Consider the following 23,941-nt stretch of genomic DNA (forward strand, 5'->3'; position numbering starts at 1 on the left):
AGGGACCAAGAAGTGTTGGTGGTTGAGCGTGCAAGCTCCTTTTATACTTGCGGACACGTGGTTATCTAGTATCCTATTGGATAAAGATAACAGAGTGTCGACAGAGTTACCAAGGTTAACTTGGCGTTATCTGTGTGGCGTGATAATATCACGTCACGGTAGTTTTAGTTTGAGTTAGTGATCTTAAAATAGTAGTTTATTCAAAACTACTTAATAATTTGTTCACACGTTAAAATGGACTTTGTCCAATTCAAGTTTGTGCTTCACGCACTATAACGTAAATTCTCAAAATAGCACTAAAATTATCAAATAGTGTTACTGAGTGTAGCACACTTCAGTACATCCCATCCCGGTCCATAGGTATTAAATCAAAACATTAAATTTTACATAATTGAATAATTTATTTAGTTTAATTTTATAATAATTAAGCATTAAATGTTTATGGGGTAGATTGCTTGGTTAAAGTTCTAAAGTTCATCGTAGCTTCTTGTTTTTGAGTTATCTCTTGAAGAAGGGTTGACGGTGTCCTAAGATGCAAGGCTGTACAAAATAATCGATCCAATTTTTTTGGGTGGCCGTTGTGGTAGACCGTTTGTAGGTTTCTATAAAAGTTGTACTGTTGTGCTGTTAATACATCTGAAATGAAATAATAAGATAATACAAGTCAAAGAATATACTGGTTAATTTAATGGTCTATAATGACAAGCAAGGTAAATAAATAAAGAGACTAAAATGACTGACACAATGAATGACACAACACCATAAAGGCTAGTGTTGCTGAAATGACTCCCCAAATAAAGAATTCCGTTTCGTAATTCATCTTTATTTGAGTATTGTTGAAGAATAAATCAATTGAAGTAAGCTTTGTAGCTATAGTTTAATGAATTAATATTTAGACTTGGTTGATCATTATGAATTAGCTTCATGAAATAATTATTCTTGCTTTTTGTCATTAGTTCAAAATAAATAACAATTTCTTTTTGTTCAAAGTCTTCAAGGAATAAAATAACTTCACATTGGAATTCAGAATAATATAGTTCAGAGATTTTGAAAACTTTATCTTTAAAAATAATCTGCTTAGAAAAGTTAACCCAAGCGGACTCAACATGATCAGAGAGTTGACAATAATCTTTAAACCATTCGATATCAACACCTCCTTCAAAATATGTGTTCATAATGTAGTAGTTCAATTTTTGTGTCAATGGGGAGAATGGAAGACCAATTAATCTTTGAAAGGAATTAAAGGAGAATTTCAAATAGTACTGAAACTATAAGTGGCGGATGGAAATCAGAATAATCTTTTAGCGAAGTGTTGTAACATTATATGTAAAGTGTTCTAGATTCGTGATTACCAAAATATTGAAGACTAACATATTAACTGAAATAAGTGAGCGGTCGAAAGTTTAGATTATTGATGTTAAGAATTTCTTCGGTATGAATAAGCTTTAGATTTTCAAATAAATCGTACTCGGGAACTTGATGAAAATAAACTACAATTTCATTGGAATTGCTATCTTGCAAGAATAAGATAATCTCTTTTAACTCAAATGTCCAATGAACTGACAATGGGGTATAGAAATTATTTCCAACTAAGAATGTTTTCGAAGTTTTTATAACTTGCGATTGAATAAAATTAGCGAGATCACAATATGTTTTGAACTATTTAACGTCTACTGAAATATTGTAAGACATTAAATAAATTATGGAATTCGATGGAAAAAGTTAAATTGATGAAACAAACTTTTTGTTGACTGTAAGCTATAACCGAGATAAATCGATAAGATAAAATAAAAGTTAAATTATCTGCATTATAGGAGAGCAAACAAACGAAATTTAAAATTTAAAGATAAGAACGGACTCACTGTTCGCCATAAATTGCGCTAAGTGTAATTATTGAAGATAGTTTAAATGAAGATAGAAGAAATGCGGATTACATTACTTGATGTAAGTAATGAAATCAAAGAGAGTAAGGTAATCAGAATGACTAATAATTAGGCGTTTAAACTAATTTATTAAACGAATAATTTTCCTCACCGCGGGAGAAAGAAGAAGAAGTAATGAAGGAAGTACTGAACAACAACCACAAATTTATCTATTCCATTCCGTGAGTGCTCAACGTGATGAGCGGAGGATGTGGAGTTGATGCTTCAGATTTGCGATCTCCAGTTGGAGCTCAGTAATCCGTTGTTCGAGCTGTTGAGAGCGTTGTCTTTGTCTGAAAGTTTTGCTGTACCTGATCAGTGAAGGTATCAAGCTGAGGAGTGAAATTTGCTGTAATATTATCAAACGGGACTTGTATTGTTTGTCCTTGTAGGTTGTGATTAGTTAGCAGATAAGAATTTTTGTTCGACAAATAACCAATGAGATTGAATCTATTGATGTTGGGTTGCAACTGGTAGATTAAATTCGTATCGTAGTTCGAGTGTCCACTAAAACCGGGGGTTTTAGCTTGTATCTCAGCTTGATGTTGTTTTTGTAGGCGGTCCTGCGGGGGAGTAGTTGTGTAATGATGAAGATTAAGAAGGTTTGGTCGTGACGATTGAGTAGTTGTAGTGTTTGCTAAGATGTTGGGTACCGTACTGTTTGTCTTGGGTATATTTATTTCTAGCGGTGTCGCTGGGCTGAATGTCCCTCTAATGAATTGTTTACGTGGTTGTTTCTTTGCAATTGTATCTGCAGTTTTAGTTCTCTTTTTGGATGATGTAACCGTCGTTGATGAATTTGCACTAGTTGCTTGAGTTTGTACTGCTGAAATCTTGATGGCTGAGAGAAAAGTTGTAGATGGGGTAACATGGGTTGTGGTTTGTACTAGTCTGTCAAGTTGTTTAACTCCAGATTGAGGTTTAGAAGTTGATTGTGTATTGTATTTGGGCCAACCACTTGAAGGTTCCTTCTGAAAGACTGGTATCAAGTCGTTAGGAATTGAAGAATGTTCCTGAAATATCAAGTATTCTCTACTCTTATTCTATTCTAAGAGTATATAATTTGAAGTTATTTTGGAAGTATTCTTTTTTTCTCAATTTTTTTGTATTCTCTCTTAAAATAAATCAGTAGTAAATATGAAGTCAGTCTGTATTGTATGATCATCATATAGTTTGATGATATTAGAGTGGTAGAGGATTTAATCCTATACTGGAGACGTAGGAACGTTATGATCGTTTCTATTTTCGTCTCGATTATTCTCATCATTTAGATTTGGATAAACACTTTTATTCTCAAATCTTATAGCTTGTAAGCCTGTATTCTCTGTATAAGGTGAAATTTGAATAACTCGTTCTCTAGTAATAGCATTATCAGATTTTGGAACTTGCATTGTTGGTTCTCTATTTTCATCAGTGTTATTATTCTCTGAATTAGTTGCTTGATAGATAGAAGTCAGAATTGGAACTGACATTAAATCAAATCTGGCAGCAAAGAGTGCTTTACCAAAATGAATAGATGCATCTGTAATTTTGTTAATTTGCATTGCTCGAATTAAGCATAAGACTATGTCGATGAGTAGCTTAATGAATAAGAAAGCGGCAAAGAATATTCCGCATCGCTCGATTATATATTGTATAGGGTGGAATTAATGGTGAAGTCTGGTGAAATGAATGAATCTAGATAAATAGTTCTAGAGTTACAATAATTCGTGCCTGAAATACTTGAAAATGATTCTCTGCTATCTAACAATGACTTAGTAAAGTGTTTGAGAACTCCTTTCATATTGGAGTTGAAGTTTATTGAATTCCAGAATGCCATCATTTCTTTATATGTGTAGATAGAAGCTTGAATGCTAGCAGGAATTATATTTGCAATTTGCCGAATGACTATGTGTGGTTTAAAGAGTGCAGGTCCTCTTACTTTTGTTATTTGTGGGGTTAGTTCAACCCATGAATTGTCATCGTCAACATCTAGTTGAAATAAGTTTGAATGTTTATCAGAGCACAATTGTTCCTCGGCTTCAGTGAAAGTTTGTCTAGAAATTGGATCAACGAAATGTATTTCATCTTCATAAAGAATTCGTATTCGGTTATAGCACTTACTAAGAATTTGTAAGGGTGAATGAAACTCAGGACAATTATATAGCCAGGCGACATTGCCGTTTGTTTTGATAAACATAGATCTGTTTCTTGTTAAGGTATTTCCAGCTAAACGCGGATTTTCATGAGAAATCATTAAAGTGTTGAGAATAGTTGAGCGTTCTAACTCACAGTCATTTCTTAAAAGCTCTAGAGTAGAGTTTTGAAGTTGCCGAAAATTATTAAAGTTCGAAGAGTCAATTTTTGTTCCAAGATGGGCTTCGAAATCAATATTTTCGTAAATTTGAAAATGCTTTGTATCAACTGTTTTTTTGTCAATGGAATATTATTTATTTTAAAGCGTGATAGCACCGGTATCAGAGTTATATTTGTGAATAGGTTCTCCAGTGTTCATATTGAAACCGTCACGAAGACTAATATATAGAGAATCGTATGGCGTAGGATATACAATTGGTGGATGACTACATAAAGACTGTGGTTTATTATAAACCTGGAACATAAAGCTTTGTAAGTCGAAATCTGACTGAGCTGAAGTAAGTTTAGGATCCTTTACTATGTAGTATTTGTCATTAGCTTTAATCATTTGAGCGTCATTAGTGCGAATCATAGTGAAAAGACAATTATTGGGCTCATCCCAAGTGTATGCAAATGGATCAGTAGATGTAGAATCGCAGCCTCCTGCTGATAAGGGACAAGGTAGAGGTATATTTTGCCAGTTATTAACTGTGCCAAGGTTTACATTCAGGCTAACTTTTTGCATATATGTTTCATAAGTGTAATGTGTAATCCAACCTCGGGAGTTACATTCATTGTTTCCAGTTCCAACAAGGCCTGAGTTAAAGTTTGAGAACAAAGATTTGTCGAAATCGAAATCTACGGAATTAGAAAAAGGGGAAAGCTTTATCTTTTTTCTTTCCTTTGCAAGCTTGCATTTCTGAGCATCAAGCTTAACTGAAGTAGTAATAGTATTATGTCTAGCATCTATCCCGCTAGAGTCAAAAGAATCGCAAAACCAACGTAATTGCTGTTGGGTTGCTTTACACATAGTTGCTTCTAGCTTAACTTTATAATTTCTTTGGTAGAGAGTGACTCGTGCTTGATTAGTGCTAATTTTATCAGGGCGAATTTCGCAGGGTGCTAATTTGTTGAGAGAATACATCTGGTTTGAGATCATTTTTGAGCAGTCAAAGTCGTTAACATGAAGGTTAGAAGCTGTGTTTTTATAGATACTCATCTTTTCAATTGGTCTGGCGTCAGTGAAAGACGTTAAGATTAATAATGCAAGAAATATAATAAAGATCAAATATTTTGCATAACAAGCAGTTATAACACAGAGGAGTGCAAGAGGTATTATAGTAATAAGTTTAAAAAACTGAACAGAACGAATTTGGTTCCCTATGTAGGTTATAAAATTTTCTACTTTTGAAAGGAGCGCTTTCTTATCAGTAAGCTTTTCTTTAAAGAACTGGTCTTTATTCAGTGATAGTGGCATATGGACATTGCGTTTTGACCAAATTGATAGCTTTTCAGGAGGTTCTAGTAATTTAAGGTACGGAATTTCTTCAGGTAGACAATTATTTCTATCTACGACAAATTTTATGAAGTGTGGGTTATATTATATATTATATTATGAATCGTTATATTCAAAGAGTATTTCCAAATTTGCAATAAGTTGAACAATTTCAGACTCAATATCAGTTGCTACAGGTAGGAACAGAGTTAAGCAAAGTAATATGAAAAAAAAAACAATTTGTAACTTACGTTTATTACTTCGTCTATTGCTGGTGACTTTTTGATTTCTCCGTCTTCCATTTAATAAACGAAGACCGTATAAGGAGCGTCTAACAAATTCAAGTTAATATTATCCGTGAAAGTAATTTGATATTTTAGCTCGTGAACGTGAGCGGGATTATATGGTACCCAAAATATGACAAATTTTGCGTTACTTTCTGATGTTACGAAGAATGCAACTATTCTCTGTTGATTAGAAACAAAACACTTGTCAAGTGTTGCAGTTTTATTTCCGAATTTCAATAATTTCTGTAGGAGGAATATTCTAATATACGATAGTGGGTCGATGGCAAGAGCAGTAAGAACTTGTGTTTCAAGGGAAAATGGTAACATAGATTAAGGGTCTATAGTAAAGGGAGCCCCAATGATATCAAGGTTTATTTCGTCTCTGTTGTTCAATTGGAAATGAAAGCGTTCAATATGTTCTGGTTTGTTAGGGGTCCAACAAACAATTATTTCCAAGTTTACAAACTGGTCTTTAACGAAGAAAATAACGATGTTTTCTTTATATGAAATATGCGATCGGTCAATTGTGGCTGATTTATTGTTATATTTTAAGATTTTATGCTGGTTGACTGTAAGACGTTGAGAAGGTTTTTCTTGAAGCTAAAATCCAATAATCGTTTAGCGGAATATTCATTGATCAGTTGGTGGTTATAAAACCAAACAAGGGACATTTAAAGTGTCTCAGTCAACTAGACTTGAAGAATGAATTTGAATTAATAAACTGTTAAGTTGTTGAGGGTTATACTTTCCCCAGAAGACAGCAATAGGGTCTTCGTTAGAGTTAGTAGCAAAGAATACTACAGTTCTTACTTCGTTAGAAATTTGACAACTGGTTAAGGTGTTAAACTCACTATTAAATTTCAGCTTTTGATTTGCCTTAATGGAAACTTTCACAAGTGTATCAGGGTTGATAGAAAGAGAAATAAGAAAACCGTTATGGTCGAATGAGACTTCGGTCATAAATTAGGATTGATCGGTTTTTAAGGGAGTTCTAATTGTGTTATGCGAGGTGTTAACTGGTGATGAATGTGTTCAATATGAGTAGTGTTTAGAATTTAGAAACTTTCTGAATTGTCAGTCTTGTACTATGTTCTATCTGAAGGGTTTAGGGTTATGGGAATTGAATTAAGAATTAATATTGAAGTAAGATACCTGATATATTTGTTTTGGAGGTGTTTTGTGACAAAAATTTGCTGGTTACAAATTGAAATGCTTGAAAACTTTGCTAAGTTTTCTAAGTTTATTAGTTGAAAGAGGCAAAATTTGAAAGATATAATCTGGGACAGAGAGAAAGAGAGAGAGAGAGAGAGAGAGAGAGAGAGAGCGCGATGGTTAAATTTGAGCTGAATTTGTGATTTGAGAGCAAAAGAAGTAATTGATTTCAGAAGTAACTGAGAAAAGTGATTTTGAATTTGGGTAAGACTCTTGAATAGTGGTTATCAGGGTTGGGTTACCAAAATATGTGTGCTCATTTCTGATTGGCCAATCACTAGTCGTGACTAGTGCCATACAGCATGGTGTTAAACTGTGATATGATTGAAATGTTGCGGCTAAGTTCTCTATTTTTATCACAAATTTGTTGTCTCTGTTGTTCAATTGGAAATGAAAGCGTTCAATATGTTCTGGTTTGTTAGGGGTCCAACAAACAATTATTTCCAAGTTTACAAACTGGTCTTTAACGAAGAAAATGACAATGTTTTCTTTATATGAAATATACGATCGGTCAATTGTGGCTGATTTATTGTTATATTTTAAGATTTTATGCTGGTTGTTATAAGGACTGTAAGACGTTGAGAAGGTCTTTCTTGAAGCTAAAATCCAATAATCGTTTAGCGGAATATTCATTGATCAGTTGGTGGTTATAAAACCAAACAAGGGACATTTAAAATGTCTAAGTCAACTAGACTTGAAGAATGAATTTGAATTAATAAACTGTTAAGTTGTTGAGGGTTATACTTTCCCCAGAAGACAGCAATAGGGTCTTCGTTAGAGTTAGTAGCAAAGAAAACTACAGTTCTTACTTCGTTAGAAATTTGACAACTGGTTAAGGTGTTAAACTCACTATTAAATTTCAGTTTTTTGATTTGCCTTAATGGAAACTTTCACAAGTTTATCAGGGTTAATAGAAAGAGAAATAAGAAAACAGTTACGGTCGAATGGGACTTCGGTCATAAATTAGGATTGATCGGCTTTTAAGGGAGTTCTAATTGTGTTATGCGAGGTGTTAACTGGTGATGAATGTGTTCAATATGAGTAGTGTTTAGAATTTAGAAACTTTCTGAATTGTCAGTCTTGTATTATGTTCTATCTGAAGGGTTAGGGGTTATGGGAATTGAATTAAGAATTAATATTGAACTGAGATACCTGATATATGTGTCTTGGAGGTGTTTTGTGACAAAAATTTGCTGGTTACAAATTGAAATGCTTGAAAACTTTGCTAAGTTTTCTAAGTTTATTAGTTGAAAGAGGCAAAATGTGAAAGATATAATCTGGGACAGAGAGAAAGAGAGAGAGAGAGAGAGAGAGAGAGAGAGCGATGGTTAAATTTGAGCTGAATTTGTGATTTGAGAGCAAAAGAAGTAATTGATTTCAGAAGTAACTGAGAAAAGTGATTTTGAATTTGGGTAAGACTCTTGAATAGTGGTTATCAGGGTTTGGTTACCTAAATATGTGTGCTCATTTCTGATTGGCCAATCACTAGTCGTGACTAGTGCCATACAGCATGGTGTTAAACTGTGATATGATTGAAATGTTGCGGCTAAGTTCTCTATTTTTATCACAAATTTGCGTTTATACGCAGATTTTTGGGCAAATATTATGTGTTTTTTTACCATTCCTGTAAAATGAAAACAAACAGTGTATCTAGTGTTGTTTGTCAATAGTAGCTAAGTCAAAAGGTGGTATAATATTAAATTGAATATATCTTATTTTGACTGTTATTTCATGAAGTTGCGTATTTAGCCTATAATCAATCTTAATACATGGGCGAATCGTGAAAGTTGAAATTCTCCACAACTATGATAGCAAGATTGATGATTTTTGGGGTGAAGGTAGTTTGTGCGTGAAGTCATTGTGTTATAGACAAATAATTAGCAAAAAGCTCGCGAAGTTTCTCCGGCTCCCTTTTTTTTCTGTTGCTTATCTTAATACGTGGGGGAAAATTTGATTTGCTCATTACTTTATGAAAAGAGCTTCAAATTTGAGCAAAGATGGCAGTGCTATAGCTGTTGTATGGGTAAATTGGTTGAACCAAAAAAGCTTTCAGAACTTTAAAGGCTTTCTCCGGCTCCCTTTTTTGTATTATACCCAATCTTAATACATTGGGGGAAATTTGATTTTTGTCATTACTTTATGAGAAGAGCTTCAAAATTGAGCAAACTTGGCAGTGCAATAGTCGTTGTGTATAAACGTTGTATGAAACAAAAATAATCATCAAAAACAATTGAGACTTTTTCCGGCTCTCTTTTTTAATTTATACCCAATCTTATTACATGGGAGAGAATTTGATTTGGTTATTAATTTCTGACACCTTATTAAAAATTGAGCAAACTTGGCAGTGCAATAGCCGTTGTATAGGCACGTTGTCTGAAGCAAAAATATTCACCAAACTCCTTAGTACACTTATGGGCCCAGCTTTTCTGTTCTTTACCGCATCTTAATACATGGGGAAAAATCAAAAATTGCTGTTATTCTAATGCTAATATTTCAGATTTTCTAATCGCTTAACTGAACATTGTATGGGCAACTAATATGTGTGTGAAACAGCGCAAAACAATTTGTTTTCAGTTCAACTTGATTTTATTTGGGTTTTGCTACGCAAAAATGATAATTTCACCATTTTTCATTCCCTATTGTGAAATTGTGACAAATTTTTGGACGACAATGAAAAATTTACTCTGAACACATTAATAACTATTATCGTGATGTCATACGACGAACTTTCACTTATCTATCGCGTATAACTTCTAAAGGGGAACACTTTAATGATTGGAAGGTAATACGAAATAGAAAAGATTCATTTTTTCTTTAAAACTTTTGCTAACTCTCTTTCAGTCAGTTTGTTTTTCAGCGTATATCTACTAGTTACAGATTTTAATTTAGAAATCTGAAAGTTTGAATTCAATCGGAATTGTTAATAAAAAGCGTGAACAGAAATAAATTCATTAATTTGAAATTTTTTGGGATTTATAGTACGGTATTTCTAATTTGTGTGTTGTAAACTTTTGTGAACTATTAGAGCAAGCATGTGTTTGTGCAAATAAGTGGTCTGAATTGTTGAGCGGATAAATCTATCGAGTTATTACTCTTTCTCAGATTTGTGTAAGGTTTGCACTTATGTGACAAAATTCTTACTTGAGAAGTTTAAAAATGCGGTTAGTTATTTGTTCATAAGTGCTTTAATGTATATTTTAAACATTCGGCGGGACCTTAAACTAGTACGGTTAGCTTTTATTTGTTGACTGTGTAAAATGTTTAATTGTGTATTTCCTGACAAGATGTGATTTAGTGTGGTTTAAATAGTTTGCAATGGACAAATTTCTGTACTTAAGGTATTTAACTTAGATTAGGCATTTGCTCATGGGGGACTTGTTTCTACTTAGCTTTGCTTTGGGTAACATGCGTTTTCAGCGTTTGTTTGCAATAAAAAGTATGCGTAAATGTTGAAAGTGTATGAGTGTTGAACGTGTATAGAAGTTATGTGTTTGTAACAGCTTGCAGTGGTGATTAATTGCGTGCTTTGTGTAAGATTTGTGTTGATTGGGCTATTTGCTTTTTGCCTTAAACCTTTCTTTGACTCAGTTGATCTCTCTTGACTATTAAATTTCAAAACATTATTTCTCTCTTCGCCATTAATTTTAATCTTAGTTCATCTAACCCTTCTTCTTTCTTTTAGCTTATTTTAAATTTTGCATTTTCTTTTTATATTTCTAATTTTTATATTTTCCTTTTCTTTGTACCATAAGCCACTCTCTTCCTATAATGAATTGGTACACGATTAATTATTTACGGGAATCGGAGTTGGCGAACGAGCACTTAGAAAATGCTAGTTGGCGGCTGGAGACGGACGGGGTTAGCTTAGAACCTCTAAGCTTACTCCAAAATCGAAAGCGGAGAAGCCAGTATTTAAACTTTATATATCAAGACACCGCAGGACTATCTGCGATTCAATTTTCTTTTTTCTTCTCCGGAAGCTATAAGTTCCCTCAACTCGCCCTAACTGACGACGAGATTGAAGGTATCATTCGAGCCATAGGGAGCAATCGCCCGTGGGAACGGCGGGAAACTCAGTGTGTCTCTGGGGAAACAGTTGAAATAATCAAGTTCTTCCTGTGGAGAAATGTGAGTAAATTTTTCTGCCTTTGACAAGGCTTCCAATTGGGAAATAGGATGAAGGACTTCAATTTGTTTTAAGTGAAATTGACAGGGGGTGCTAAGTAAGGGTTATATTTCGGCATTTAGTATTAAGATGTTTCAGTTCTTCGAGAAACTGTATATGAAGCCTGAAGAGAGGACTGAAGAGTACTGGAACATGTTGATTGATGTCGAGGATGATCTTTACAATCTTGGGCAAACATGGTGGAACCCTAAGAAAGGGCCGGTTTTCCAAGAGTGTTATTTGCAGCTTTTGGCGTGGAATCATCAGGACTGTCTTATGTTCAAAAAGTCCCGTCTGATGTGCGCAGTGATGAGGGGACTAGTACTGAAGTTAGCTCAACAAAATTTTACTGGCTTATTTAACTTAATAGGGGCTCTAATATGTGTATTTTTATTTCGTTTTTCATATTGTATGCAGTTGATTTTATCATTTTTATTGTGTTTTGTGCGTGGTTGCGCTTTTATTATAAAGGAATTATTTAAAGAAGATTTTATGTCTCTTACTTCTTTTTGAGTTTATGTAATAAGTCAGAAGGAATAGGTTCACAAAAGAATGTAGGTGCTTTTCTATTACGCTGAGGTCTGCTCAATACTTCATTTGCGTCTGGTAAATTAGAAACATTAGGTGAAGCTGTAGGTGTAGAATCATGAGGTGATGATGTGGGGCTATTATGCGATGCTTGGGGGAATAATTTGCGTGTAGTCTTAAATTTACTAGTATTATCAGGTGGGGTAGATAAATTTTCTTGCTGTGGGCTATTAGGTGAAAACATATTTTACATAGGGTAGGGGGTTGAAATGCGTGGGGGTAGAAAATTAAAAGAGCTTGTGCCTTGAATGTGTGTAGTGTTATCTACTCGTGTTTGTAGCGATTCTAAGCCTGAATCTTTTGTTGGGGTAGCTTCAACGTTAAATGTTGGTTGTAGCGTAGCACTAGGATTAACAGTATATTGTGTTTCTACTAAGGGCCACTGCGAAAAAGCAATATGTTGTGCGCCTCTATAAGCATTAGATTTGGATATATTATGCTTATTATAATGAGTATAATAATCATTCGTGTCGTCTGGGACTACATAGTTCTCAACTAGCTCTTGTAATTTTTCTTTTTCGGGTAATAAGTTACTATATGATTTCTATGCGCGGTTTTCTTTTCATTTGTTTTATCATGTTGTATTTCATATGTAGTATTGGTTAGCATTCGTTGCACAGTGTAAGGGCCTGAGCGTAGCTCTGGTAGCTTTTTAGACTTTAGTAGTCCTTTAGAGTGATTTTCTACGAGTACTTTTCTACCTTCAGGTATAGGCTTTCCGAATTTAAATCTATTTCTATACTTGTGTGCTTTATTCGTAGTTTGTCTACATTTAGTGTAGGTATTCGAGTATATATTTTTAAATGTATTCTCTTGTTTTAACATTTCGTTAGATAATCTGTTTTGTAACAATTTCTCTATCTTTTTGTTATTACAAGTTTCTTCACTATGCGAGTGTGGTGGTAGATTACTACAATACTCTGATGTGCATTTCTTTTGATTATCTCGTAGTGGTCCTAACTTTAGTGATAAGTGTATTTGCGGTTTCGTTCCGAATAGTATTTCATAAGGTGTATATCTCGTAAAGTAGTTTACTGCAGTATTGTGTGAAAATGCAAATTTACTAGTGTACTCGGACCAATTAGATCCACTTTTACTAATAAAATGTCTTAGGTAATTTGTCAAATGTTTATTTTGTACTTCTACTTTGCCGTTAGTCCACGGTGAATACGCAGTTCGGGGACATAGTGTAATTCCCATTTCGTTTGTGTAGTGAACGAAATCATTACTAATAAAAGCATTGCCGTTATCATGTACTATTTGTTGCGGTATACCAAATGTAGTTATAAATTTCTCTAGTTTATTTAATTTTTCAAGAGCTTCAGCATTCTTGCTAGGGTATACTTGTATAAATCTAGAGAAAGCGTCTACTATTACAAGACAAAAATCGATTTCTTTTACTAAGTGGTCATAGTGGACCTTTACGATCAATATGAAGTGTATGTAGGGGTATAGCTTCTAATTGGCCCCATGATTCTAAGGGTGCTTCGTTCAAGTCTTTGCGTGCTGACTTATTAGTTTGGCAACTTAAGGAATCTAACATTAGCATTTCAATCCATTTAAACATAACGGGCCAATAGAAATATCGCTTAACCCTATTGTATGTTGTGCTTTCTGCTCTATGACCACTAAGTTCATGCGTATGTGCGACTTCGAATATCTTTATAAATAGCGAAAGTGGTGCACATATCCTAACGTCAAAAGAGCCGTCTTCACAAGGTTCGGAATAACAGAGTAAATCATATTGACTCTCTAAAAACAACAAATTGAAATTATTTCTATAGGTTTTTAGTGCTTTAGATTGTTTAATAATGTAGTCCTTTTCTGGAGCTTTGCCTACTTTTACCCAATCTCTAACTTTATCTATCACGGAGTCGTTTACTTGTTCATCAGGAATATTATCAGTGTCAAGATTAGCGTTTTTTGCAAAATCTGTAACCTTAGCTATTAAATCTATTATATCTGTGTGTACATCCTTTTCTGAGATGTTTTGAAAAGCTTCTGGTTCAATAAGTTTCTTAAATTTTGTCCGTCTAATATAGTCGGTTTTAGCAGATTCTCATTGTTCAATAAGTGAGTTTTCAATATTAACTTCTACTAAGTCTAACCAATCTTGATCGTCGTAACCTTCTCGATCATCGCTTATTTCAGCTATTTCTATCTCGGAATAGTAGTGATTGTCATACTCACTAGTTAGTTCTGAAGTTAGTTTCTTTATTTGGTTTACTTGTGTGCCGTAGCGAAAACAATCAGAAAAACTGTGTATAGCATTACAATGCTCATTTATGTAGTCTGGTGCATCATCTACACTAAAGTCACCTTCATCGTTTATATTGATTAGTTTCTTTTTTCGCCTTTTATTTGAGCAATAATTGGATAACAGTCGTTAGCCGTTGCGTCCTTATTGTCTTGATGCAATACAGAATAGTTAACTTCTTTTCCGTTAACAAGAAACTTTATATCTTTAGGTATTACTTTGTGTTCTAGTTGATAAAGTTTAGCATCTGGTAAAAAAACGTTTCGGCTAAGAATGTCAGGGAACGCTAAGGTTTTGCCTTCAGTGTATATAATTTGCAAGTTTTGGAACTTAGTTATTACAACTTGATACTTAAAGAAACGATGTGACATTTGTCCTCGTCGTGACCAAAGAAATAGAATTGGTCTGTGATCACAATATAGGTAAATTAGAAAAGGGGATCCAATCACATAAAATTCATATGTTTGTAATGCAGATATTATTCCGCATAGTTCTCTATGTTGAGGGGACATTTTTTGTTCAGCTTTATCAAATACTCTCGAGTTTGCTGAAATCATACGTTTTCTGTCAGGAAAATCTTGTATAAGAACACAACCTGTTCCTAAATTAGACGAACCAGCATGTATATGAAAGGGATAGTCATTAGAAGGAAATGCGTTAGAAATGTCGTGACAGAATCTTTGTTTAAGGTCTGTGAATACCTTTTCCTGTTCTGGTAACCACTTGAATAGTGTTGTATCTTTAGTTAAGTCATATAGAGGTTTTGCATCTATGTGAAAGTTCAAAATATAGGTGTGATAGAAACCCAACATTCTTAAAACTCTCAAAACTTCTGTTTTTGATTCTGGCGTTTTTAAGTTTCTAATATCATCTATGCGCGAAGCAATAGGTGATAGTCCGTCTTTAGATATAACATGTCCGAGAAATCTCACTTTTCGTAAGAAAAACATTGTTTTATCGTGGGCTGCTTTATGGTTCGCCTTTCGAAGCAAAGGGTGATACTCTTTCACTATTGTAAACATTTCTTGTTTATCTTTAGCTTGTAATAAAGTATCGTCTATGTATGTTATGGCTTGTTTTCTGTTTTTGTAAGAGTTTCTGTTTTTTATAAGAGGTCCAAATGCATAATGCATTAGTTTGCTAAAGAAACTGGGTAATGGTTTAAGACCATAAAATCCTACTCGATAGGTGTACTGTCTGCCTCCTACAATAAAACTTGTAACCTTCTGTGTATCTTCAGTTAATGGTACTTGATTATAAGCCGATGATAAATCACTACTTGTAAATATATTTCCGGTTATTCTTGTCATTAGAACGTTTAGTGGTTCGAGTGGCCAACTAGAATTACTTGTATCAGTTATAGAGTTTAGGTATCTAGTATCAGTGACAAGTTTTACATAATCCTTCTTAGGTAATATGATAACGGGATTGACAAACCAACTATTCACATCATCGTTCTCATTGAGCTCTCTGATTTTTCCTGCTTGAATTAATTCATCCATTAATTTTCTAATTTATCTCTTAGATGAATGGGTATTTTGCTTGGTCGTTGCTTTTTAAAGGTTGCGTCTTTCTTTAGGGGTAAATGAAACTTATTTTAGTTCTGCCAATATCATACTTATGATGTGAAAAGACATCATTATCCTGAAGTATTATTTCTATCAACTCAAACAATTCATCATCAGTCAGATCATTTTGTGTGAAATCAAAATTATCTAAGAACTTTTCTAGATATTCTATGTCTTGAACTGTATTTCTATTTTGCTTAATTACAAAATTACTAACTGCTTTATTTATGATTCGGTTGCTTTGTAGTTTATCTCTAAACTTAGGAAACTGGTCGTTGGCTTTAGGTCTACATAACTCTTTGGCGTCGGTAGAGAAGTCTGTGGCTAGTTGTCTCTCATCTTGTTTGCATTTTTCTATTAACTCACTCTCAATAATTTCGAGCACTTCTTCCTGTTTTAGTGTATTGGTTTCTACTTTTTGTAGTTTATCAATATCATCTTTCCTTGTATACACATAGATAGTTATTCCTGAATTCTAAAATATTTGTTCAATTAGAGGAGATATCTCTCTCCAATCCATTCCGTCTAAACCACAAGCTATTTTTGGCATCGCTATACAGCGAAAATTTAGTCCTAGTGCATGATCTCTCATAGCAAGTAGTGTTGTTTTGATTGTATCAATTGTTGGCTTCTCATAATGATTAGCCTTAGTGATGAGATTATATACTAAGTTATTATCTGCTCTGATAGTTATTATGTCACCTATATCACAGATTCTACTTTTACAGTAGTCCTTTAATAAGGGTATTCTTTTGGAGATTGAGTTAGCAAAACCTTTTCTCTTTTCTGCATCTGAGGATATCGTGTGCGCTATAGGCATATTAGAGTCAAATATAGATTGGGTACGAAAATCTACATATCTAATGCAAGAATTAGTTTGAATTTGCTGTCCTTCTTGTAAATTGTTTACTACTGTGTTCAGTATGAAGCAACTGCTATAGTCCTGACTTTCGTTTAGTATTGTGCTTGTAAATTCGGTACAGTTTCTGATATTGTATCTTTGTATAGGTTTGTCAGTTATATCACACATAGCATAGCCTATTATTCCTCTGTTTATCTGTATTGGGTGATTCTTTTGATTCTTCGTTAATATGGGTAGAAATTCTTCAGGTTGTGGACAAAGTGTGTTCACAAAGACTAGGTCAGTTTTCGCAACATTAATATGAGGCACGAAATATGTTCCTGGTGGAAATAAGGCTTGACTGGGGTGCTTTTGCTTGTACAGTTGTGTACTTTTCTGTTGCAGAAAGATCGGTTGAGCTATATTCAAAGCAGTCATTTTAGTTATGTATGGATAATCTTTCTCATTGTTGAGTGAGCCGTAGCATAAATTAAATTCCTTTCAGTTTTTAATTTTACTGCAGGGATATCGAAGTGAAGTGCTTTTAAAAACAAATGACAAAAATCAATACCTATTATGTTCTGTCTCTGCTCTTTAGTAACAAACAATTTATGGGGGACTGTATATTTACCGACAGTTTCAAAGCTAGATTGAATAGTTGTGTAGCCAAGCATTCTGATTGATGAACCAGTATATGTTTTTGAATCACAATTTGTATTTGGTCAATGCAAATTTTGTCCAAGGTCTACTAGAGCAAGGTATGTAGGATGATTGATGATAGTGCAAGTTGATCCTGGGTCAATCATGAACTCTACTTCTAAACCACTATTTTTTCTAATGTCTCCGGTGGCAAAGTGATATAAGTTGAGGTAAATTCTTGACTTAGTACTACTTTCTTCTGTAGCATTCGGAGACTTCAAAAGTTCAATGGAAAGAAGTCTGTTATAGCATTTACGTAGTCATCGTCACTTTCAACGAAAGTTATTTGATTTGGTTGTTGCTGAATATTGTTAGGTTTTGATTGTCTTTGTTGTAGATTATTATTTCTAATTGGTGTATAGAAGCTAGCAGTTTGCTGTGGCTGTTGCTGTTGTTGGGGTGGTGGTGATTGTTGTTCAAGATTTGGTTCATTATTTCTATATGTGTTTTGCTGAGGGAAGGTTTGTTCGTATGGTTGAGTGAATCTATTGCCATAACTGCTAAAAAAAAGGATTTTGTTGTTGATAGTTAGGCTTGTTGAACCTAGGATTATAGTTTGAGTAGCCACTTCTTGGTTGATAGCCTTGGTTTCTAGGACCATTGAATCATGTATTGCCTCGGTTATTCTTTCTATAAGCTTTAGAGAATGTTATATTTGGCCTTCTTGGTTCAACTAGTTCCTTTCTCAATTTGTTAACACTATCATCTAAGTGTTTCTTTGTGCATCGAGAGATGGAATGACCATTGCTTCTGCAATAATCACAGAATCTAGTACTGTTAGGTCTGCCTTTTATGATTGGGTCTCTAGGCCTAGAAGTATCTATAGCATTCACTTCGTTGCTTTTGAAAAGATTGGTTAAATCATTAATTTTGCTCTCAAGTGTTTTAAGTTTATCTAATCCTGTAGCTCCACTAGACTCTGTTGTTACAGAAAATGTTAAGTCTTTTACGACTAAGTGATCAACAGACTGTGTCCGAGTTATTGAAGGATTCTCAATAAGTTTCTCGTGCGCTTTGCGTTTTAAACCTTGTGGTCTTAGTCCTCTTATAGCAAAATCTATGTATTTTTGACTTCGTTGTCTTTGTTGGATTTCTTTCCCCCTTCTTATATTGTCATCACCTTCAATACTTGTTGGTATCTTTTCAGGCCAACCTTTATCAACTCCACTCTTTATTCTATGTAGATAGTTCTTTATTAATTCTCCTTCCTGCCTGAATGTGTTCTCAACCTCAAGTCTAAATCTAAACTGGTCTCTACTGTCTGTGAATCTTTTTATAAATTCATCTTTTAAAGTATTCCAATCTGTAGCATCTGTGACTTCACTTTCATACCATTCTAGTGCTGTATCAGTTAAAAGTGAGCCGAATAAGGATTGTTGCATTTTATCATAGCTAGTTTTTGCAGCCGGTGCTGTTGGCCTAGTTCCTAGTGAAAAGAGTATTTTGTTTTCTACAGAGTTCCAAAAAGAAGTGGCATCCTGATTAGGATCATTGCCTGAAAAAGATACAAGTGAAAGATTTGGATGTGTTATGGGAGTTTCAGGTGGGGGAGTAACGGCAGGTGGAGGAGTACTACCACCAGGACTGGTCATTGTTTAAAGGACTGAAGTTATTGTATTAAAACTATTTAGGACAGAGGAATAGTTTAATTCTTATTCAAATAAGAATTTAAGTGAGAAGCCCTTTGAATAGTTAAATTACACAAGTTAATTTAATGGTTTCTCTATAATAAGTGAAAAAGTTAAATTTAGGCAGACTTCTCTGGCAGTTTAAATGAACAAGTTAAATTGAGATTGATTTTCCTGTATTAAATGAACAAGTTAAATTAAAGTGGCCTCTCTGTATTAAATGAACAATTTAAATTGAAGTAGGCTCTCTGGGACCACCATTTATACTGCTGGTCCGTACATTAGATACTTAAACGACGGGGTTAATCGCGGGACCACATGTATAACTTGAGAGTTCAACCCCTAGTTCTACTCTTGGTATATAGTTAAGTATTAAAGAAAGTTAAATGCAAATATGAATTAATAAGTTATGTTAAACAGCATCAAATATGGACCGAGCATGAAGGGATAGAATAGTTAAAGTTATTAAGACTGAGATAGCTCAAGTTAGCACAGGTTGAAATATTCTAAAATAACTTGTAACTTAGATAGAATTTAAGAGACGTTAATTTATAACTTAGAGAAGTTAAGCTGAACTTACCTGATTTCCAAATTTGTGCTAAGTTAATATTTTATGACTTAGAGAGTTCTTAGTTAAGAACAAGTCACAAAATATTCTAAGTTAGAAAAATATCTCAAGTAAGCTGAGATTGAGCAAGGGAGCAATAGGGGAGTATGATTTTAAATCAGCAGTTATCAGGGACCAAGAACTGTTGGTGGTTGAGCGTGCAAGCTCCTTTTATACTTACGGACACGTGGTTATCTAGTATCCTATTGGATAAAGATAACAGTGTCGACAGAGTTACCAAGGTTAACTTGGCGTTATCTGTGTGGCGTGATAATATCACGTCATGGTAGTTTTAGTTTGAGTTAGTGATCTTAAAATAGTAGTTCATTCAAAACTACTTAATAATTTGTTCACACGTTAAAATGGACTTTGTCCAATTCAAGTTTGTGCTTCACGCACTATAACGTAAATTCTCAAAATAGCACTAAGATTATCAAATAGTGTTACTGAGTGTAGCACACTTCAGTACACCGTGTCTCAGACTAAATGGTGTTATTTGAACGCCGCTTCTGGGAAAAAATTTACCCTTGAGGTACGAAAGACTTACTGAACCATGTAGCGAACCTGTAGACTCCGTGTCGATGTTTTAGCCCAAAAAAGATGTAAGATTAGGGGGTAATCGGGGGAAATTTTAACAAATTCCCATCAACTCTTTTGCTCTTTTTTTTTGGGGGGGGGGGGTGGTAACGGGGGGTGCATGGCTATAAATGTGCTTTTTTAAAATTTTTTTATGAGAGATACTTATATTCTATTTGCTAGTTTCTGGCCCATTTACATGACACACCATATTTTAATTTAGAAGATAGAGATTAAAAATCTAAGAACTTCCTTACTTATGGTCCACTCCACCCCTTGATTTTACCCCCTAATCCTACATCGTTTTTTAATGTTTCAATTGTCTAAAATTACCCAATCTTTCCTTCATTTTTTTGTTGGGGTGTAATCTTTTTTGGAGATTGGAGGTAAATTATAACACTTTCCCCCCTTCTCCATGACCCACTAATCTTATATCGTTTTATCCTCATAAAATAACCCCATAACCTTACATTTTTGGAGGGTAATTTTGGAGGGTAAAATCTAACATTTTCTCTCTTATTCCCTCTTATCCCCGTATCTTACTTCGTTTTACACCCTTAAATAAATCCCAACTCCTACATTTTTTGGAGGGTTTTTTTGGTATGTAAAATATAACAATGTACACCTTACTCCCCTACTCCCTTTATCTTACCTCGTTTCACCCCCGCCCCCTTAGATTACCCCCAAAGCTTACATTTTCGTGGAGGGTAATTTTGGTGGCTAAAATCTAACACCCCCCCTTCAGACCCAATACCCCCAATACCCCGCCTTATCTTTCAACTTTTTCAGCCCTAAATATTACATCCTTTTAGGGGGAAGTTTTTGGGGGTAAAATATAAAAATTCTACCGAATACCCCAGTATTACCCCTGATCTTTTATCGTTTTACCACGCATAGACAATTCCCCCCACTCTTACATCAGTTGAGGGCGGAGAAGGGGATGGTAATTTTGACAACGGACTACCAACAAAAAATCCTTTGTCAATTGCCTCTGGTAGAAAAATCCGGGTATATTTTTACACTGCTGTATGCCTGGTCCTTTCAACATTTTCTGAAGTCAGAAAACAAGCAAATCTCTCAAAACGGCACCAATGATCTGTTTACATATCTGTATATCGTGCTTCAAAGACAATTAAAAAATCAGGACTAAATTAGCCATTGAGCAGAGGCGTCGCATTAAATTGGCATTAGAAATCTGTTTGCAGAATGAAGTGCAAAATACAGAAGTGCAAAAGTCACAACGACAAAATATGTTTCAATTCAATGAAATTAACCTTTTTTCCTAAATACATTTCAAAATTTAGGGTTTCGGACCACCAAAATGTTGCTACAAGCTACCTTGAAATGCAGTATTTTCAGAAAATTCATCTTAGAGGAGCACTGATCTTACAAAGAAAATTGTTGAACATATTTGCAATGAAGGCTAAGAGGCAGCACTAATGGCCATATTATTGGGAATTTTCGGACAAAGTGTTTATTATTTTAAACAAATTATTTGATTCTTGATTAATGCGTATTCGTGCTACTTTACACTGGATCAAGAGATCACAGGCAATGTTCCAACCAGACTTTCAATTCAAAGATGTTATCATATTTTCAATTTTTTTCTTAACTACAGCTCAAAATTTGAATTCATAATAACTTAGTGAAATAAATTTAGCTTGGCGTTTTGATAAGGGTTAAACGTTTCGAAAGCGAGCTAACACGAGTGTGTTTCACAAGAGCAAAAATGTGATTTGAATGAATAACTGCAGCGATAAAACTCAAATGTACACTCTAAAAAAGGTTCAGGTAAATTTACCTGAAAAAACACCTGAATCTACCTGAACAGTTCAGGCAGATTTATCTCACCTGAACCCTACCTGAACACACCTGAAATTTACCTGAAATTTACCTGAAAAATTCAGGTATCACTGCCTGAACTTTTACCTGAACTTACCTGAAATTTACCTGAAAAAAACACCTGAACTGTTCAGGTAATTTTTACAGTTCAGGTAATTTTACCTGAATTTTACCTGAAATTTCAGGCAAAAACTGCCTGAAATTTCAGGTAAAATTCAGGTAAAATTACCTGAACTGTAAAAATTACCTGAACAGTTCAGGTGTTTTTTTCAGGTAAATTTCAGGTAAGTTCAGGTAAAAGTTCAGGCAGTGATACCTGAATTTTTCAGGTAAATTTCAGGTAAATTTCAGGTGTGTTCAGGTAGGGTTCAGGTGAGATAAATCTGCCTGAACTGTTCAGGTAGATTCAGGTGTTTTTTCAGGTAAATTTACCTGAACCTTTTTACAGTTCAGGTACTGGTTCAGGCGAAATCCGGGCGCCTGTAGCTCTATTCAGGTAACCAAGTTACCGATAAGATTAAAAAAATAAGTGAAGTAAAACCATAGTAAACTGTCGGAAGTTTTCTCGAGTCAATTTATCAACCGACTATTGAGAAAACAATCCAGTATGTTGTATTTTTAAAGTGAATCTCAGCTCAGTATGTACAGAGTACACACCTTATACAGGACCGCCAACGAGAAGGCGTCCACTAAGGTCCCAAACTATTGGAGTGCCATAGAAGGATACGCGGCAAAGCCGGATCCTTGGAGGCTCTCACTAAAACAAACGAACAAGCAAAAACAAAACAACACAAGACACATCAAGACAAAAAACAAGTGTAGTAAAACCATTGTAAGCTGTCGGAAAAGTTTTCTCGAGTCAATTTATCAACCGACTATTGAGAAAACAATTCAGTATGTTGTATTTTTAAAGTGAATCTCAGCTAAATGAATGATCAGAAAGCAATCAGAGAAGTCGAATGGAATCACAATGGCTACGGCGGAACAAAAACATAGAAACATCAAAGGTCGTAACAAATTGAAGCTTGAAACAGGGAAAAGACAATACAGAAAATATAGAAGACAAGTGTGCCAGCAGAGGAAGAGACGGTTTTGATTTTAATTCTGCCTCTAAACGAAAATTGCGTCAGCTTCAGTAAAAAATCAGACAACCGAAAGCAAAGGTTTGAAAAAGATAGAAGAGAAAAAAAGACGCACCATTGTAAAACAAAAAACCGCACTAACAAAATTCTCTTAAAACAACCAAGATTCCAAAAATTTTAAAATTTCGTAATCAATGAAACTCATTCCTAAAATTTAGACCCAAAACCATAAGAAAAATTTAAAATTTCTGACAAGACGTGGACAGTGTTCCCAGAAAACGAAGATGACCAAACAAAGATGACGATATGACCAAACAAACATTGACGATATGACCAAACAAACATTGACGATATGGCATCGAGAGGAACTACAGAACGCTCCGAATTAAAAACCAAAAAGAACAAACGTTCTGCAAAGACAAACAAAAAGAAAAACTGACCCAAGACAACCCTTTAAACAGCTGAAGCAGTAAACAAACATCAGCGCTGGAAACAAAGACAATAGAAAATCGAAAGAGGATATTGAAAAAATATAACAAAAAAGCAGCAACAAAGGAGCAACTGAAAGAAACAAATGAAAAATCATTTCAAATCTGAAGAGAACCCGAAAAACGTTATCAAAACATTGCTAAGATGAAATTTGGAAGAACTAGAGGTTAGCAGAAGGTCCAAACTCAACAAAGATTGAGGAGATGGCAACAAAATCAAATCCACAAGCAGCAGCAAGAAAAAAACACTTGAAAATGTAAAACAAAGAGAAAACCTAAAGAACCAAAAAGGGAAACAAAAAAACTTAGAAACAACAATCCAGAGAAAAAACAGCGAAAAAGAAAAGATTTGCGAAAATGTAAAATATTTAAGAACTCAAGGCAACCCTATAACAAGCTGAGGCAGTAAGCAAAAAATAGCGCTACAATATTACAGAAACTACAGAACAAAAAAACTGATTGAATAGTAGTCAACAAGGAAAAAACAAGCCACCGAAAAAAAAAAAACAGATTAAAAAATCGGCCATCCACAAAAAGCAGATTCCAAAAAGCAACAAAAAAACCGCAAA

Source organism: Convolutriloba macropyga, chromosome 3 (genome assembly GCF_964194025.1).
Source record: "Convolutriloba macropyga chromosome 3, txConMacr16.3, whole genome shotgun sequence".
Classification (NCBI taxonomy): domain Eukaryota; kingdom Metazoa; phylum Xenacoelomorpha; order Acoela; family Convolutidae; genus Convolutriloba; species Convolutriloba macropyga.